The sequence below is a fragment of the Marmota flaviventris genome, chromosome 2, assembly GCF_047511675.1.
Source record: "Marmota flaviventris isolate mMarFla1 chromosome 2, mMarFla1.hap1, whole genome shotgun sequence".
NCBI classification, from domain to species: Eukaryota; Metazoa; Chordata; class Mammalia; order Rodentia; family Sciuridae; genus Marmota; species Marmota flaviventris.
This window is the reverse complement of record NC_092499.1, coordinates 37,207,636-37,227,364: the sequence shown is the minus strand read 5'-3', so window position 1 is coordinate 37,227,364 and position 19,729 is coordinate 37,207,636. Positions and strand designations below refer to the sequence as shown.

Below are 19,729 nucleotides of genomic sequence, written 5' to 3'. Positions count from 1 at the left end.
CCAGACTGCGGCAACTGGTGGCCCGTACGGGGAACGAACCCGCGACCTTGGCGTTATCAGCACCAAGCTCTAACCAACTGAGCTAACTGGCCAGCTATTCGTCTAATTGCTCTGGCCAGTGTTTTGAGAACTATGTTGAATAGAAGTGTGGAGAGAGTGCATCCCTATCTTGTTCCAGATTTTAGAGGGAATGCCTTTAATTTTTCTCCATTTAGAATGATGCTAGCCTGAGGCTTAGCATATATAGCTTTTACAATGTTGAGGTAAGTTCCTGTTATCCCTAGTTTTTCTAGTGTTTTGAACATAAAGGGATGCTGTACTTTGTCGAATGCTTTTTCTGCGTCTATCGAGATGATCATATGGTTCTTATCTTTAAGTCTATTGATGTGGTGAATAACATTTATTGATTTCCATATATTGAACCAGCCTTGCAACCCAGGGATGAATCCTACTTGATCATGGTGCACAATTTTTTTGATATGTTTTTGTATCTGATTTGCCAGAATTTTATTGAGGATTTTTGCATCTAAGTTCATTAGATATATTGGTCTGTAGTTTTCTTTCTTTGAAGTGTCTTTGTCTGGTTTCAGAATCAGGGTGATGTTGGCCTCGTAGAATGAATATGGAAGAGCTCCATATTTTTCTATTTCCTGAAATAACTTGAAAAGTATTGGTATTAGTTCTTCTTTAAAGGTTTTGTAAAACTCTGCTGTATACCCATCCGGTCCTGGGCTTTTCTTGGTTGGTAGTCTTTTAATAGCTTCTTCTATTTCCTCCATTGATATTGGTCTGTTTAAGTTGTGTGTATCCTCCTGACTCAATCTGGGCAAATCATATGACTTAAGAAATTTATTGATGTCTTCACTATCTTCTATTTTATTGGAATATAAGGTTTCAAAATAATTTCTAATTATCTTCCGTATTTCTGTAGTGTCTGTTGTGATGTTGCCTTTTTCATCCCGTATGCTAGTAATTTGAGTTCTCTCTCCTCTTCTCTTCATTAGCATGGCTAACGGTCTGTTGATCTTATTTATTTTTTCAAAGAACCAGCTTTTAGTTTTGTCAAGTTTTTCAATTGTTTCTTTTGTTTCAATTTCATTGATTTCAGTTCTGAGTTTAATTATTTCTTGCCTTCTGCTACATTTGCTATTGTTTTGCTCTTCTTTTTCTAGGGTTTTGAGATGAAGCGTGAGATCATTTATTTGTTGGTTTTTTCTTTTTTTGAGGAATGAACTCCAGGCAATGAATTTCCCTCTTAGAACTGCTTTCATTGTGTCCCATAGATTCCGATGTGTTGTGTCTGTGTTTTCATTTATCTCTAAGAATTTTTTGATTTCCTTCTTTATGTCTTCTGTAACCCATTGATCATTCAGTAACATATTGTTCATTTTCCAAGAGATGTAGGATTTTTCCTTCCTTCTTTTATCGTTGATTTCTAGTTTCATTCCATTATGATCAGATAAGATGCATGGTATTATCTCCACACCTTTGTAATTTCTAAGAGTTGCCCTATGACATAATATATGGTCTATTTTTGAGAAGGATTCATGTTCTGCTGAGAAAAAAGTATATCTGCTTGATGATGGTTGATATATTCTATATATGTCGGTTAAGTCTAAGTTATTAATTGTGTTATTGAGTTCTATAGTTTCTTTATTCAGCTTTTGTTTGGAAGATCTGTTCAATGGTGAGAGAGGTGTGTTGAAGTCACCCATAATTATTGTGTTGTGGTCTATTTGACTCTTGAACTTGAGGAGAGTTTGTTTTATGAACGTAGCAGCACCATTGTTTGGTGCATAAATATTGATGATTGTTATGTCTTGTTGGTGAATGGTTCCCTTTAACAGTATATAGTGTCCTTCTTTATCCCTTTTGATTAACTTAGGTTTGAAGTTGATTTTATTCAATATGAGGATGGCCACCCCTGTTTGCTTCGGAGGACCATGTGAGTGGTATGATTTTTCCCAACCTTTCACCTTCAGCCTGTGTATGTCTTTTCCAATCAGATGAGTCTCCTGAAGGCAACATATTGTTGGATCTGTTTTTTAAATCCAGGTTACCAGCCTATGTTGCTTTATTGGTGAGTTTAAGCCATTAACGTTTAGGGTTACTATTGCTATATGGTTTGTACTTCCAGTCATGTTTGTTTATTTTTTTATTTATTTTTAATTTGGTTTGTTTTTTCCTCTTTGATTAGTTTTTTCCCCCTCACTTTACTGAGGTACTCCCCACTGTTGGTTTTGGTTGTTGTTTTTCATTTCCTCTTCGTGTAGTGTTTTGCCCAAGATGCTTTGCAGTGCTGGTTTTTCTGGCTGCGAATTCGTTAAACTTTTGTTTATCATGAAAGATTTTTATTTCGTTGTCAAACCTGAAACTTAATTTTGCTGGATACAATATTCTTGGTTGGCACCCATTATCTTTCAGCATTTGAAATACGTTGTTCCAGGATCTTCTTGCTTTCAGCGTCTGTGATGAAAAATCAGCCGTTAACCTAATTGGTTTACTGCTGAATGTATTCTGCCTCCTTTCTCTTGTAGCTTTTAATATTCTCTCCTTGTTCTGTATATTGGATATCTTCATAATAATGTGTCTTGGACTTGGTCTACTGTGGTTTTGTGTGTTCAGCGTCCTGTAGGCTTCTAGGATTTGGATATCGGTTTCACTTTTCATGTCTGGAAAGTTTTCTAAAATTATTTCATTCAACAGATTGCTCATTCCTTTGGTTTGGACCTCTATACCTTCCTCTATCCCAATGATAATCTTAAGTTTGTTTTTTTTTTTGATATCCCATATCTCTTGGATGTTTTGCTCATGGTTTCTTACCAGCCTTTCTGAGTTGACTAGACTCTTTTTGAGATGATATATTTTGTCTTCATTGTCTGATGTTCTGACTTCTACGTGATCTACTCTACTAGTAATACTCTAGTTTGAGTTTTTAATATGGTTTATAGTTTCCTTCATTTCTAGGATTATTGTTTGATTTTTTAAAAAAATCTCTATCTCCTGGTAGAGTTGATTTTTTGCTTCTTGAATCTGTTTATGTAATTCGTTTTCAAAGTGTTCTTTCATTGTTTGCATTTGCTGTCTAATAACCTCTTTAATATTCCATTCCATCTGAGTCAGGTATGCCTTGAGTTCTTTATCTGACCATTTTTCTGATGCCTCTAGGTTCTCCTGTAGATTTAGGCTGTCCTGCATTGTTTGTACTCCTTTTTTTCCTTGTTTTTTTTTTTCATGATGCTCATGTTACTTTCCGGCTCTGTTTGACTGCTGTGTTACTGTTTACTCCTATAAATTTGTTTTGGTTTTGTATGTCTCTGGGATCTCTCCTTTGTGATGGGAGACTATGTCTAGAGATGTTGAATTTTATTGTACTTTAAAGCAAATTCATTCATTTCATAAAAGGCATACGGATTCTGATGCGTATAGTGATCTGTGATTTGGCCTTGGGACTTTATATTTAGGTAGGGTGATGTGATGGTATGGGGGTTGGTATATCTTGGCAACCTTGGAAGATTGCTCTACTGAAGGGGGATATTAACAGGAGAATGGACTGGAGTATTTGGGGGGTAGCTAGTGACTTGGGAGCACTATAGACCGCCTCGGAACGTTAACCTATATGCATTTAGTAAATTACACATAAAAGGAGTCGTAATGCTTGGGAGGAAAGGTAGGAGAAAGAGAAGGAAAAAGTCACTAAAGAGAATGAGAGAAAGAAAAATAGGTAGAATAAAATAAAAGGGGAAAAAATTGAAATGAAAAGAAAAAAAAAAAGATAAATGCAGTCTTAGAGTTTGATTAACTTCTCTTCCAGTAGGTGGAGCTGTGCCCTCCGGGCCAAGCCCCTTCCCTCAATAAGCAGGAAACAATCCCTGTGAGGCGGCTCTCCCTCCCCCACTGGGTGGCTCTCCAATCCTGGTCGCCCAGGGCCTTTCCTGGTCTCCAGCCCCCTGCTTCTCCTTCCAGCCAGGCCCCACTCACCGGTGGCATTCACCACAGAACTAGCTACACAGCAGGCCTGCAGCCCCCTGGTTGCCCTGCCCTCTTGAATGACTGGGCACTCTCTCTGTTTGCCATTCACCCAGACCCCAAGGTTGTAGAGTGCGGGGCTGGGGTCTGTCAGCTTATTTTGCCTGATTCCCTCTGGTAGCCATGACCCGGGAGCTGGCAAAAAAGGCCTCAGTCATCAGTGCTGGTGGGAGGGGTAGCTGGAGGTCAGGTGCCCCTCCCAACTCCCTTGAGTCCGACAATCACGCTCACAGAGAGCTTGGGAGGGACCCTTGAGATTTCCCAGCTGTATGGAGAAGGAGGGCTGAGGGTCACACACCTGCAATCTCTGATCTCGCTGTGGAGCCATCCCATCCACGGAGCTCTGGTGACGTCAGTTCTCTGCCACAGTGGACGCTGGTCTCCCTTCTGGGGTGTCCGATGGGAAGCTTGTGTCTGGTCCGTCTCTCCCAAGACCCACCTCAGCCCTCGGTCCACTGGCCCATGGAGGCTCGGCTGGCACCACCTCAAAAGATCCACAAAAGATCCGAAGATTTGTTTCTCCACTCCGCCCGAGGGTCTCTGTAGTGCTGAGTTGTGGCGAGTTGTCGGCGAGTTGGCGGTGGGTCGGCAGCAGGACGCCAATCAACCAGCCAGTCTGTGTATCTTCTTTTGAGAACTGTCTCTTCAGATCTTTTGCCCACTTTTTAATCAAATTATGTATTTATTTATTTTTCTATTGGGTTGTTGGTGTTCCTTATCTATTTTGTATATTAACACTTTAGCAGATATACTTTGCAAATGTCTTATTCTGTAGAGAATCAGACGTGACTGCTTGGGTGCTTGCAAACAAGATTCTTTGCAGTCTTTGGTGGAGCTTGCCTGCAAATAGGATGTTCTGCCATGTGGGCTAGAAGAACTCTGAGAAAAGGACATTACTTGCAAACAAGAATGTTTATGTGTTCTTAAGGAACAGAGCTCAAGAGTAGATTAAGACATGATCAGCAAGTTACTTCTGATTAGTAAGTTACTTCTGCACATAATGTTTTGAAAGCTTATAGACCTGAGTCATTGCTGTTGGAATGCTGCCTTCTTTGTTCACAATATTATATAAAGACTGCTATATTCAATAAAGAGAGTTGTTTCTTCTTCTTCTTCTTCTTCTTCTTTTTCTCTCCTCCTCCTCCTCCTCCTTCTCATTCTCCTTCTCCTTCTTCCTTGCTCATGCTGACCTGCATTTGAGTTCTTTGCGACAATTGGCGTAATCGGCAGAATCCAGCACCAAAATGGTAAGTACCCCAGGTTGAGAAAATGAAAGGGGGACTTTCGGGATTAACATGGGAAACTCCCAATCCTTAAAGGAACAATAATGTAGAGTTATTACAAGGATTATTACATTCCATAGGAGTAAAAACATCTCACAAGAGACTTAAGGAGTCTTTAAAATTAAAGAATGTCATTGTTACTGGTTCCAGTATCAAACCAAGGTCCAGTTAAATTTAGAGGAATGGAAACTTTTAGCCTGTGGCCAGCACAGGCTTCACAAATGAAGGTCCAGAATGTGAGAAATCTCTAGGGAGTTTTGAATTAAAGAGACAGACTCTAATTACCTTTAAACCAGCTCCAGGATGGCTTCTCCTAGCTCCAGCCTCCAGCCACCTATTATGGTATCAAAGTTACTGAAGAGGAGAGAGAGAGAGAGAGAGAGAGAGAGAGAGAGAGAGAGAGAGAGAGAAAGAGAGAGAGAATATGCCAGGAAGTAGACTTTTATTGGGGAACAAAAAATTCTGGGGAAAATCCCATCCAATGAAGATTAAGGGGGGGCAGCATTCCAAGGTCAGGTGCGACAATTGGGTCTTCAGGGTAGTGGCCAGACACGCCTCCACACAAACAAGCCCTTGGACCCGAGAAGGGTGGGGAAAGCTCTGGACACAAGATGTGCCTAAGCACCTCTCGCCCAGCCAGGGATTTAACTCAAATCACGTGTGAGGATGACCTCCCACATATTCCCCCTTTTTTCTTTTAAAAAGCAGGCAATGATTTACTCTCTCAAGTCTCTGCACTCTCGCTCTGAAGACTTGCCATCCTATAATTACAACATAAAAGAGAATTAACAGCAAAGAGAACAATGCAATAATGTACCAGGCTGAGTGTTTAAGAATGTTTCCAGGGTTAAACCCATTTAATTTCTTTAATATTTGATTAGCTAAAGAAGAAGGATCCAAAAAAATCAGCTCTATTGTTTTGAATATCTTGGATATGATGATGGATTTCCAAAAGATTCAAGCTATTATTATTATTTTGCCAAATACCCCCAAAATGGTTTTTAACCTTCTCCCAATCCCAGAGAGAAACATTGTACTTGGCAGCTGTAACACACACATATTTATAATTTGCGTGGCATTTAAGCCTTTCTTTAAACTTTAAAGCCAAAATTTCATTATCTATATTTATAATAGTCGCCTCTAAGGCGTTTAACTTAGTCTCAATCCTTTCATCAATATTTATTTGATTATGCAGAGCCTTGGAAGTATTTTGAGCTAAATTATTAAGAAATTTTGCATGTTGAATATTTTGAGATAAGGTTACTGAAGCTGTGACTGTAGATGCAATGAAAGAAACCAAGGCTATAACTCCCACAATTAAAATTCAAATGGCATGTCTAGGTCTCACTACCTGGGTATGGATTTGTTGTAAAACTTGAAAACCAGCATCAGTGTACCATGGCTTTGAAATATTAGCAGGCAATAAAACAAAAGAGGGCTGATGAAGTACCAGCACTCCTTTTCCTTTACTATATCTAGTAATACAATTGGTTAGGTTACATTTGTTACGTGTTACAACATATCTGTCATCTATCCATTTAACTTTTACATTTTCAGTGATTAAAACGTAAGGAGATTGGATGCAGGCTCATCAGCCATAGCAAGAACCTTCCTTACAGCTCTTGCCAAAAAATTCTGGTAAAGGCTTGTCTGTAAAATGTAAGAATTCTGAGGCAGCAATTAAGTGCCAAACATCCTTTTGAATACCATCTTCACTGTAGGTCAAAATATTACTAACAAATCCTGCAGGTGTCATAGCAGAACTTTTTCATAATTGTTTTTTATCAATTTTTGGAGACCAGTCTAAAATATACCCACTATCTTTAGACACCTTATGTTGCAATGAAAAGGTATTTACACAATCTATCCATCTAGGAAAGGTGCAAATTTCAACTGTAGAACTATTAGGACAATGAGGTATTTGTGGAGGTTTTGCAGAAATGACTGGTTTGTTATGGGAAAGTCCCATTTTGATCATTGATCTAGTATAAGGTTTTAAGTCTCCATAAATAGAATGATTAATCAGTCTAGGTCTCCCAATTGCTGTCTTTTCCTCAAATGATACTCTGAGACAGCCAGCATATTTATTGTGGAACCAACACAAAGGTAATTGGGCACTGTAGCCAGAATAATTAAATCTAGTCACATGATTTGGAATAATATGAGTGTCTGTAAATCCTCCCACCATAAATGAGTCATTAGAAAACACTGGAATAGATTGTCCAGTCCACACAGATGGGTGTACCAGGGGTGGATCTGGGAAATATGTCCAGTAAGTGTCTGCTCGACTCCCTTTTACCTGACAGCCCAGCAAGGCAATCACTGTTGCTACCAACATCAATGGGGTCTTATTTCTTCCTAGGTGTCGAATTATTTGTGAAGCGTGTCTTGTCAGCTTTTTCATGTCTTCCCATGAGTCTTGCTGGGTCATCTTCATTCTTCTTTGATATCTCTTCCTTTTGAGTGACGGCTTCTCCAGGTCGATTTCCAGTCGCTTGAATCTCGGCTCTATCTCCTCCATGTTTGATTGCACGTTTAGGCACCCAGATAGGATGGAAAGCACCTTCTGGAAAAATACAAGCATGACCTCTGCCCCACATAATCACTGGATCTGGGCCTTTCCATTGACCAGTCTGCAAGTCTTTCCACAAAACTTGGCCTAAAGGGCCTGTTGCTGAGGAATACATATGTCTCTCAGCTGGCAAAAATGAATCTGGAATGTGTATCAACTATTACATGTACATAACATTGTGTACCAAATTGAGGAATATGAGTTACATACATTTGCCATATTTGATTTGGTCTTAATCCACAGGGATTTACCCCTGATAGCAGAGATGGAGTGTGAATAACACACTTAGGGCAGTGACTTATAATTTGACAAGCTTGTTCTCTGGTAATATTAAATTTTTTACCTAAACTAAAAGCATTTTGATGATGTAAAGAATATGAAGCTTGTACACAATCATATGGAGACATCTGTTGACAAACAGCTACCAATTTATCAATTTTGTCATTACCTGAAGTTAAAGGTCCTGGAAGATTAATATGAACTCATATGTGTCCTATGAAACATGGGTATTTTCGCATTTGCACCGCCTTTTGTAGATTATGAAATAGTTTAAATAGCTCTTGTGATGATGTATATCCAATAACTGAAGTTTCAATATTTTTGGTTACTTTGACTGCATATAAGCTATCAGAATAAATACTAATAGGCTCATTTGTAAAGTAATTTAAGGCACAAATGAGAGCTTGTAGCTCTGCTCTTTGGGCAGAAGTATATGAGGTTTGTATTACCTCTGTGTGAAAATGGCTATAAAAACCTGCTTTATCTGAGCTTGAGCCATCAGTGAACACCATTAGGGCTCCATCTATGGGCTGGGCACATATAATCTTTGGAAAAATAAGCAGTGTTATTGATGCAAATTGAATAACTTTATCCCGAGGGTAAGGACATTCTATCTGACCAGGAAAATCAGCAAAAGCTTTTTGCAATAAACTGGAAGCTTGAAAAACCCAATTATTTTGTTGAACAGAAAATGGAATAATTATAATATTAGGTTCAGATATTTAGCTGTAAAACACTCATTCTACCTTTTATTACTAATTGAGCAATAGAGTCACAAAAAGGAATTAATGTCTTTTGGGGAGAGTGGGCTAAATGAATCCACTCAATAACTCCCAATCTTTGCCATATAGCTCCTGTGGGGACATGAGCAGTTGGAAATATTAATAAATATACCAGCTCTTGAGGATTAATTCTAGTAAGTTGTGCATTTTTAATGGCAATTTCAACCATTTTTAAAGTTGCTCTAGCCTCTATTGTCAGTTGATGAGGAGAAGATGGAGAAGGATCTCCTTGTAATATCTGGAATAAAGGACTTAAATCAGAAGTAGTTAGTTTTAAGAATGGCTTCAGCCAATTGATATCTCCTAATAGTTTTTAAAAATCATTAAGGGTACATAACTCCTTAACTTTTATCTGTAGATTTTGAGGACAGATTGTACGTCCTTGAATTATCTGACCTAAATTTTTTTTTTAAAGAGAGAGAGAGAGAGAGAGAGAGAGAGAGAGAGAGAGAGAGAGAGAGAGAGAGAATTTATTTATTTATTTTTTTTGGCAGACACAACATCTTTGTACGTGGTGCTGAGGATTGAACCCGGGCTGCACGCATGCCAGGGGAGCGCGCTACCGCTTGAGCCACATCCCCAGCCCCAGACCTAAATATTGAAAGGGAGGCATTTTTTATATCTTTTGAGGAGCAATGCACAAACCCATTGCTGTAAGTGAAATCTCTGAGTAAAAATTTCTGAAAGTACTTTTGGATTAGCATGAGCCAATAACATATCATCCATGAAATGAATAATATATGCACCCGGAAAGTTATTTCTTATAGGAGTTATCGCTTGACCCACAAATTTTTGACATAAAATTGGACTATTACACATTCCTTGAGGCAAAACCTTCCAGCAATATCTCTTAACAAGCAAATATTTTACAATCCTCAGGATGCAACTTTATTGAGAAAAAAACAATATTTTAGATCTATCACCATTAAGCTATAATTTAAAGGAATTGCTGTAGGAGAAGGAAGTCCAGGCTGCAGTAATCCCATAGGATGAATCGTATGGTTTATTGCCCTTAAATCTTGTAGTAACCTCCAATTACCTGACTTTTTCTTAATAACAAAAATGGGGGTGTTCCAAGGACTAAGCGTTGATTCTATATGACCAGCCTGAAGTTGTTCCTCAACTAACATATTAATTATCTTAAGTTTTTCCCATGAGATGGGCCACTGAGAAATCCATATAGACTCTTCTGTGAGCCAGGTGATTTTTTCTGCTGTCTTTTGAATCGGGGAGACACTCAGGGCCCCTAGTAAAAATTTTGGTCTGGAGCATTTACTAATCTCTGTTGAGGAGACTGGTTGGTAAGCAGATACTCGTCCTGATAATTTCTTTTATTGTCTCCAGGAAGAAACTCTTGATTAATTTCCTCAAATGATCTCCTAGAATTTGGAGTTATTAATAATAATCCTATTTTGCTTAATACATCTCTTCTCCATAGATTTACTGGTAAAGATTCTAACATATAAGGTTTAAAAACTCCACTATTTCCATCTTGGTCTTCCCAATGGAGATACTGAGCACTCTGAGCAGGCTGTGAGATTTACCCTATTCCTTCTAAGTTAGATGGTCCTATATGTAAGGGCCAATTCTCAGGCTGGAAGTGATTAGACAGAACTGATTTGTCTGCTCCTGTGTCCATCATGCCTTTAAACTTTTTATGATTAAATTTAAGTTCCAGTAGGGGGTGCTCCTGCCACACTAATTGAGACCAGTACACTCTGTCTTGCGGTTTGGAAGCAAAATTTACTTTTGGGCGACCATCGGAATTACAGGGTAAAGGATTAATTGAGCTATGGTATTTTTAGGAGTAAGCCGGATGGCAAAATTTGATTTTACAGTAACATTTAATTCTCCCTTAAAATAAGAATCCACCACTCCAGGTATCACCTCGATGGCCTCTTTTAAATTGTGACATCCCAAAATACCCTATATTTTTTTAGGGAGTGGCCCAAAAACCCCAGTAGGGATTTGCTGTGGTCCTTTCTCAGGAATCAATTCAGCTACCACTGATGGTTGTAAAGGACCCGCTTGTGAGGCTCACGCCGGTAATAATGGCACTCCCCATGGTCGGTTGTGATGACGTTAGGCTGTGTGACCTCTCTTCCGGTTCCCTTGTTTTTCTAGCCCGGGGATGGGCTGACCAGAAGTTTTTTGACTCCCTACTAGGCGGAAGTGAAGGCCAAAATGCAAGCGGGTTGACGCCATCTTGGTTGCTTTCTTCCCCTGCCACATGGTCTCTAACTCTGTAATATCTATTACTTGCAACAGGAGGAGTTCTGGGTTTGTAATGAAGGACACTACAATTTCACGCAAAGTGGCCATTTCTTCCACAATTGAAACATTGCCTGTGGGACCAGTGTACAGATTTTTGTGGCTGGAAAGTTTGTTTCAAAGCTGCCGTGAGAGTAAAAGTTTGTAAATGAGCTGGGTTGATATCAGAACACAGGCCAATGAACTCTGAAACCGTTCCCTTCTTTCTATGGGGTCTGAGAATATCTTGATAAAATTGGTTTGCATTTTCAAATGCTAGCTGTTTAACAATAAATTCACAAGCACCTGGGTCTCCAATTGATTGGTTCGTGGTCTGGTAAAGCCGTGTGACAAAGTCAGAATAGAGTTCATTAGCATCCTGCTTAACTTTAGTCAGAACTAAGCTAGATTGGTCTCCGGAGGCAATTTGGCGCCAGGTACGTTTAGCGCACACGGTAATCTGATCGTATACTGCAAATTCATAATTTAGCTGCCTTTCCAAATTGATAAATACACCCGTTCCTAGAAACATGTCCACGGGTGTTTGAATGTCCTGCCTTCGATTTCTTTCTGCCTGTTCTGAGCAAAAATCAGTCCTGTATGATCGCCAAAGCAAAAAATCTCCACCACTCAAGCAAGCTCTAGCGATAGAGACCCAATCGCTCCACAGAAATGGCTGACTGCAAATTGTTTCAAGCTCTGTACAAATGGCAAATTAGGACTGTAAATATCACAAGCATTTTTTAATTCCTTATTAGTTTTAAATGGAATTACCGCATGGATGTGAACATGCTAGTCTTGATCATTAACCTGTTCAAAAACTGGGAAAAGTTGAAACCTACTAATGTCTTCCACAGCTTCCTGAGCCTTTCTAACTCCCTGCTAGAACAGAGTAAGAAAGGTCGTCACCAGTTCAGAATACCTGTTAAAATTTGTCCTTCTAACAGGAAGCAGCCGAATTTGAATAGCCGGAGCAGGCCCCATTAGGCATAAACTGTTAAAATTCCATGGTAATTCCTGGACTTCATTGTCCTACTTCTCTCCCTCAGACTGAGACCCCTCTGTGAACCCTTCTTCATCACCATCTTGATTCTGAACTTCAAAGCCTCGAGGAGGGGGAGGACTTTCTGTCTCTCTATGAATTTCCTCTTGGTTTTCCTCTCCCCAGAGGGATTTTCTATCCTTCTGGAGGTTTCCTCTCTATGGTTTGCCTCCAGACTACTCTGATTTGGTTCAGGTAAATCTAAGTTTTTTGTCTTTGGCTTTGTGCCAGGTTTTCCACCTGAATAAAATTTGATTTTGTTTTTAGCCTGGTTAAAGGAAGAGAGATTCCTTTAGCCTCAGGCAATTTTTCCTTTTGAATAGACTTAATGGCTCTCTGAATACCTTTTAATAGATCTTCAGGGGGCCAAGGACTTTGGTCCATGTAATCAAAAAGGCAAATATCTAATGCAGTCCAAACCTTTTGAATATTTTCAGTACTGCCAGGTAATTCATTAGAAAGACAAACTTTATGTAATTTCCTGCTGAATTTGTCCCATGTATGTAAATTCAGTGAATCTTGGTCACAAAACCAAGGATAAAATTCACCAACAGTCCTTAAAAATTGTAATAGCTGGGTCCTTTTGACCTGCTTTCCCTTCTGATTAATTATTGTCTCTAAAATGGTCAAATACATGTCCTTATTGGTAGAAGTTAAATTTCCCATTATTAATTTTTTTAACATCCCTTAGCTCCAAAAACTGCCTGGTACCTCCGTGACCCTAAAAATTGTCACAATTTCTAAATTTCTATAGCGCGGTTCTCTACTTGACCTAGACAATATAACTCATGTGCCTCACTTCAGGGCGCCAAATTTAGCCCATGGCCAGCACAGGCTCATAAATGAAGGTCCAGAATGTGAGAAATCTCTAGGGAGTTTTGAATTAAAGAGACAGACTCTAATTACCTTTAAACCAGCTCCAGGACAGCTTCTCCTAGCTCCAGCCTCTCCTAGCTCCAGCCTCCAGCCACCTATTATGGTAGCAAGGTTTACTGAAGAGGCTAGTGAGAGAGAGAGAACACGCCAGGGAGTGGACTTTTATTGGGGAACAAAAATTCTGGGGAAAATCCCATCCAATGAAGATTAAGGGGAACAGTGTTCCAAAGTCAGGGGCGATGATTGGGTCTTCGGGGTAGTGGTCAGACACACCTCCACATGGACAAGCCCTTGGACCTGAGAAGGGTGGGGAAAGCTCTGGACACAAGATGTGCCTAAGCGCCTCTCGCCCAGCCAGGGAGGTAACTCAAATCACGTGCGAGGATGACCTCCCACAGAAACTCATTCAAAAAGAGCTCCATAATCAGCATCAGGCAGAAAAGATTTGGACACTGTGTAGCGCTATTACTCAAGCATTACAATTATTAGAGAATAATAATGAAAAGTGTTCTCATCATGAAGGCAAAGTTGATACATCAAAATCTGATACTAAAATTAATGAAACGGAGCCCAAGAAAGATATCTGTGATACTGTAGGTGATTCTCCTAAATCAGATTTGGACGATGAAAGGGATTTAGAAAGCTCAGATAGCGACTCTAATATAAAAGAAATAATGGAGGCCTTTGTGGAACAAATGAAATTAAAAAAGTGAAGGCCCTCTTTAAACCTACTGCTCCTTCTTATGCTTCCCTTTTTCCAATTACAAAGTCTAAAGTTGATGCGGGTAGAGAACTACAGCGCTTTTCACTTCCTCTTACTATGATATATGATGATGATGATGATCTTCCAGCTCCCCCTTGGGGTTTCATTAATCCACCACATTTGTTTCCTATTACTAGACAACAAAACCCTCATAATCCCCAAATGATTGATGTTCAGTATACTGCAGTGGAATACAAGTTTATAAAGGATTTACAAGCTTCGGTCTCTCAATATGGCCCTCAGTCTCCCTTTATGCTAGGTATGTTAGAAAATTTAGGAACTTCTAAATTACTTATTCTCTTGGACTGGGAGGCTTTAGCAAAAACAGTTTGGGAAGGATCTCAATGGTTGCAATTGAGAAGTTGGTGGGAAGATAAGTCACGGAAACAAACTCGAGAGAATGAGACTTAAAATCCCCCCTGGACCTATGGAGGATAAGTTAATGGGGAAAGGTAATTGTCATGCCTTAAGAGAACAGTCTCAATATACAGGTCAAGATATTCAACAAGTTCCACAGGTTTTCTTGAGAGATTGGAGACCCCCTGGTCAAGCACAACCTTCCTTTACTAAAACCATACAAGGGGCTACTGAACCTTATACTGATTTTCTTCCGAGACTGCGTACTGCTGTAATGAGGGCGGTAAGTCAAGATCGAATAACAAAGGTATTATTGGAAACATTAACATTTAAAAATACAAACCCTAAATGTAAACATATTTTGGGGCCATTAAAAGGACAAAATTTAAGGGCTGGAGCTGGCTGGTTTAAGGGCTGGAGCCCTTAAACCCAATAAATCAGGAGCTTGCTTTAACTGTGGAGAAGCAGGTCATTTTTTAAAAGATTGTCACAAAAAAAGGTAACAATAGTAATAATAATATATCTTTCAAGACAAAAAGGATACCTACTGAAGTTTGCTGACGATGTAAATGAGGCAAACATTGGACAAATGAATGTCATTCAAAGACAGATAAAGATTGAAACCCTTAACCTCAGTCGGGAAACTACTCAATGGACACTCATTCCTGGGGCCTATAAACAATACCGGGGACCACCTCTCATTTGTTTCCCGCAACAATGACCTCCAAGTCAGGTCACCCACCAAACAATCCCAGGATAACACTAAGTTAACTATTGATAATCTTTATGCAGCTACCCAACAAAGTGCTGCTGCTGACTTACCTATTAGTGAAAATGTCTTAATGTCTCCTGGAGGTGATATTTACAAAATAAAGACTGGTGGTGTTTATGGACCTCCTCCCTCTAAGATTAATTGTTGGACATAATAGCTCTGCCTTATGAGGCATCCATGTAATTCCTGGAATTGTTGATCCTGATTTTACAGGTGAAATTTTAATCATGGCATATTCTACCCACACCCTTACATTGATTAGTGGAGAACGAATAGCCCAGATTTTGTTGTTACCATTTTTTCAATTTCCTTCTAAAAAACAATCAGGAACTGGAGGATTTGGTAGCACAGGAAAGTATATATTTTGGGAAACTTTAATTACTGATCAGAGACCCTCTTTAACTCTAAATATTCAAGGAAAATATTTTGAAGGATTATTAGATACCGGGGCTGATGTCTCAGTTATTTCCATAAAACAATGGCCACAAGAATGGCCTAAACAAAAATGCCAAATAACATTAAATGGATTAAGGGCAATGACAGATGTGTGGGTCAGTTCTGGCCCTCTATCATGTCACACCTTAAAAAATATTAGGTTTCTAACAACTTTTTACATAATTAATGTTCTAATTAATATTTGGGGCTGAGATATTTTGTCTCAACTTGGAACACATATTCACATTCCTTCAAAAAACTTGTAGCCACTGTTCAGTCCCCTCTAGCAATGCCATTAACATGGTTAACTAGTAGTACTCTTAAATGGATTAAACAATGGCCTTTACATTTAAAAAAGCTCAAGGCATTAGAACAATTAGATACTAAACAATTACAGGCTAGACATATTAAATATTCCACATCACCTTAAAACTCCCCTGTATTTGTTGTTAAAAAACGTCTGGAAAATGGCGACTATTGACAGATTTAAGGAAAATTAATAAATGTATTAAACCTATGGGGGGATTACAATTAGGACTTCCCTCTCCTGCAATGATTCCAAATAAATGGTCAATTTCTGTTATTGATTTAAAAGATTGTTTTTTTTACTATCCCTCTCCAATCTCAGGATAAGGAAAAATTTGCTTTTTCAGTACCTGAATTTAATCATCACCAACCTGTTAAACGTTATCAATGAACTGTGTTACCTCAAGGTATGATTAATAGTCCTACCTTATATCAGGAATTTGTTGCCCGAGCCTTAGAACCAGTTCAACAACAATTCCCCCATTACCTTTTATATCATTATATGGATGATCTTTTATTAGCAGTCCCTACAAACAATGAGCATGATTGTTTTTATGAAGCAGTTCTAAAGGCTTTATCAAAATTTGGATTACAAATAGCTCCAGAAAAGGTACAAATTAATTTTCCTTATTCATATTTAGGATTTATATTAGATAAACAAAAAATTAAGCCTCAAAAGGTTCAAATAAGAAAGGATAATTTAAAAACTCTTAATAATTTTCAAAAATTGCTAGGGAATATCAATTGGATTCATTCATCTATAGGGATCCCTACTTATCAGTTACAACAGTTGCTACTCTAGAAGGTGATACTGAATCACACAGTTCTAGAACTTTAACTAAACAAGCATTACAAGAATCAACCTTAGTTGAACAATGTTTAAATGAAGGATTTTTATCTTATATAGATTTAGAAAAATCCATACAACTAATTCTCTTTATATATATATATTTTAGAGAGAGAGAGCTTGAGCCACATCCCCAGCCCCCTAATTCTCTTTCATACTCCTCATTCCCTGTCTGGAGTGCTAACTCAAAATGATCATATAATAGAATGGATTTTTTTTTACCTAATAAGTATAATAAATGATTAACTACATATATAGATAAACTAGCCTTTTTAATAATTAAAGGTAGATCTAAACTGTTATAATTGAGTGGTAGAGAGCCAAATCAAATTATTACTCAAATAACTCATCAACAAATTTCTTATAATCTACAATTAAATAAAAATTAGCAAATTGCTTTAGCTGGTTATTCTGGAGCTTTATCTACTCAATATCCTAAATCTAAAATCTTTGGATTTTTTAGAAAATATTCTATGATATTAGTAAACCTTATTTCTTCTATTCCTCTTTCCGGTATTACTGTTTTTACTGACGCAAACAGAACTTCAGCAGGATATTGGACTCCCGTAGCTTCTAAAATGTATCCTCATGAGTTTTCCTCTGTTCAACCTGCTGAATTATGGGCTATTACTTTAGCTTTATTAGATTTTTCCAATGTTCCTCTTAGTATTGTTTCCGACTCTCAGTATGCAGTTTTGATGTGCACACATCTACCTTCAGTTAGTCTTCCTATCAATCCAAAAACTGTAATTAAGAAACTATTTGCATTTACACAAAGATTATTATTACAGAGAACTATTTCAGTATATTTTACTCATATTAGGGCTCATTCTACACTGCCAGGACCATTAACTAAAGGAAATCAAAATATTGATCAACTATTGTTCCCTTTACAAAAGGCACATCAAGAACATGCTTTAACATCATACAAACACTAAAGGGACTTTACAAAAATACAAAATAACCCCAAAATAAGTACGTGACATTGTAGCTAACTGTTCATCAAGTACTCCTTTTAATATCCCTTACTGTCCTCCTGGTGTTAATCCAAGGGGACTCCATCCTAATGCCCTTTGGCAAATGGATGTTGTTATAATTCAGTCATTTGGACGACTAAGATATGTACATCATACCATTGATACTCATACTCATTTTCAATGGGCCACAGCATTTTCTTCGGAAAAAGCCGATGCAGTCATTTCTCATTTATTATCTTGTTTTGCTATTATGGGAATTCCTAAAGAACTTAAAACTGACAATGCACCTGCATATATGTCACAAAAATTACATTCATTTTCACAGAAATATGACATTACACATACATTTGGTATACCATATAATAGTCAGGGTCAAGCTATTATAGAAAGGGCAAATCTTACATTATGAGAATATATACATAAAATAAAAAGGAGGGTTCCTTATCTATTTTGTATATTAACACCTTACCAGATATACTTTGCAAATGTCTTCTTCCATTCTGGAGGTTGGCTTTTTGCCATGTTGATTGTTTCCTTTGCTGTGAAGAAGTCTTCGATTTGATGTAACCTTTTTTGTCTACTTTTTTGCTTTTGTTGCTTGTGCTTTTGAGGTCTTATCTTAAAAAAAAATGTTTTCCTAGATAGTAAGGTCATGAAGCTGTTCCCCTAGTTTTCCTCTAGTAGTTGCATAGTTTCAGGCTTCCATTTAAGTCTTTAATACATTGATATTTGATATATGGTAGGAGATAGGGGTCAAATTTCTTCTGCATGAGATACCACCTCATTCCAATTAGAATGGCTAATATATATATAAAAGCATAACAAGTGCTGGTGAGGATGTAGAGAAGAGGGAGTGCTTTTTTGTGCATTGTTGGTGGGAATGCAAATTATTATAGCCATTATGAAAAACAGTATAAAGGTTCCTCAAAAAATTAAAAATAGAACTACCATATAATTCAGCAACCCCACAACTGGTTATTACTGGTTATATATCAAAAGGAAGTGAAATCGGTATGTTGAAGATAACATCAGCACTCCCATGTTTATTGCAGAACTATTCACAATAACCAAAGAATGGAGTCAATCTAGGTGTCCATCAACAGATGAATGGATAAAGAAAGTATTTAATCAAACATGCCTGCATGTATGCATGCGCGCGCGCACGCGCACACACACACACACACACAGAGGAATAATATTCAACCATGAAAAGGATGAAATTTTGTCATTTGTGACAACAAGAATGAATGAACCAAAATGATATTATGCTAAGTGAAATAAGCCAGGCATGCAAATACTGCAGGATCTCACATATAAAATCTAAAAATGTTGATATCATAGAAGCTGAGAGCAGAGTAGTGACTATCAGAACCTGGGGAGGGAAGTAGGGGGAGAGGAGAGATTTGTCAGTGGGTTTAATATTACAATTAGGAAGAATGAAGTTATGGGGTTTTATTGCGCAGTAGGAAGACAATAGTTAACAATAAAGTATCATATATTTCTAAATAGCTAGAAGAGAGGATTTTGAATGTGCCTAACAGAAGGAAATGATAAATGTTTAAGATGATGGATACATGAGTTACCCTAATTTGATTATTATACGATGTATTCATGTATTGAAACATCACACTGTTCCCCATAAGTTTGTACAACTATTATGTGCCAAAACTGAAAGAAAACCTCCAAAATCCAAAGCACATTCTATCCATTACACAGGACCTTTTTTTACATCTTTTTAAAAACATCTTATTATCTTACTGTGCTTATTTCCACAGTGCACAGTGACTTCTCTGAATTTCTACAGATCATGTGAAATAGGACGATTGATTAGAACCCCATGTTGTCACTCCCAGGGAAGCCGAATATGGGCACCTGTTACCAATTCTTGGGGAGAACTCTAAATTCTTCTACCCCTTTCACCATAGTAGCTAGGGAAAACAATCCTGTAAACAGATAGAACAAGACTTTGCTTACACAGAGAAGAGACAGAGCAAGATCAGCTTCAATAGTGTGCGTGGGTCCCCCATAAGCAGTTGGTCCATTGGCAGCTAGCGCAAGGCAACTGACTACTGCACCCCTCTCCTGCTGCAGTAGATGGACCTTGTTACCTCCTCATGGAGGGAGAGGGAAAATATAGCAATGATGGTTGGTCTGGTGCC

At 38.2% G+C, this 19,729-nt stretch overlaps 1 protein-coding gene and 1 non-coding gene across 9 annotated transcripts in view; one reads left to right on the top strand and one right to left on the bottom strand.

Annotated features, from left to right (window-relative positions):
* Window positions 1–19,729, top strand: part of Nrl (neural retina leucine zipper) — a 283,758-nt gene that overhangs the window by 161,549 nt on the left and 102,480 nt on the right. The gene's annotated exons all lie outside the window — the stretch shown is intronic.
* Trnai-gau (transfer RNA isoleucine (anticodon GAU)) lies at window positions 19–92 on the bottom strand. The gene has a single exon. It is a non-coding gene; the product is annotated as a tRNA-Ile (tRNA).